At 53.2% G+C, this 714-nt stretch overlaps 1 protein-coding gene across 1 annotated transcript in view; it reads left to right on the top strand.

The window, feature by feature from the left end:
* Window positions 1-234: 234 nt before the first annotated feature.
* The window catches only part of LOC119592391 (major facilitator superfamily domain-containing protein 12-like), a 49907-nt gene continuing 49427 nt past the window's right edge, over window positions 235-714 (top strand). The window contains exon 1 of the mRNA XM_037941212.1: window positions 235-657. The gene's annotated coding sequence lies outside the window, so the exon portion shown is untranslated. The remainder of the gene's footprint in view (window positions 658-714) is intronic.

Below are 714 nucleotides of genomic sequence, written 5' to 3'. Positions count from 1 at the left end.
AATTCCCCCGTCTCACGAATTAGCACACCGTCCCTCCCAGACAGTGCCAATGAGGGTGCCAGTCGAGGGCGTTCTACGGCGTCTGGGCCGGAATCACGAGGGTGCCGCCTGACATGCCCCCCTTCCCCCGCCCACCGCGCTCCCCCCCCCCACCCATTCAGTAGTTGGCGGGGGCGCCGGGATGGTGGCTGCCCCCCCCCCCTTCCTCACACCCCTCGGGTGGGCTGGCCGTGGCTCGAGCTTCGGCGGCAGTGAGGAAGCCTCGGCATCGCGCGGTTTCCTCACTCTGGCGGCGGTTCTGCTGCCGTCTGGGCGATCGCAAGGCAGTGTGAGCAGCGCCAGGAGGCCGGGCGGCTCTGCGCGGAAGACGGTTCAAGACGCTCGCTTATTCGCACAACTCATTTTCTTTGCCTTTATTTAAAAAAAAATATTTTCACGTATTTTCTAATATTATTTGAAGAGGAGATACATAGCAAAAATATATATAAATAAGTGACTTAAAGGAAATCGGTGATAATATCAAAAGAACTGAAAGACGATTTCGGCTTCGCCTATCCGCGCGAGAAAAAAACTAGTTTGTGATAGTCTAGGTCACCTGTTGCATGCTCCTGCAAGTCATCATTATTCTCAAGTTTGCTTTGCTTCGCCTTAGTGAAGGTAAGTGTCACTCCATGTATGTTTCATAGTACTGAAACATGTAAACAGACAGACAAG

This window comes from Penaeus monodon, chromosome 30 (assembly GCF_015228065.2).
Source record: "Penaeus monodon isolate SGIC_2016 chromosome 30, NSTDA_Pmon_1, whole genome shotgun sequence".
Classification (NCBI taxonomy): Eukaryota; Metazoa; Arthropoda; class Malacostraca; order Decapoda; family Penaeidae; genus Penaeus; species Penaeus monodon.
This window is presented reverse-complemented; position numbering and strand designations above follow the sequence as displayed.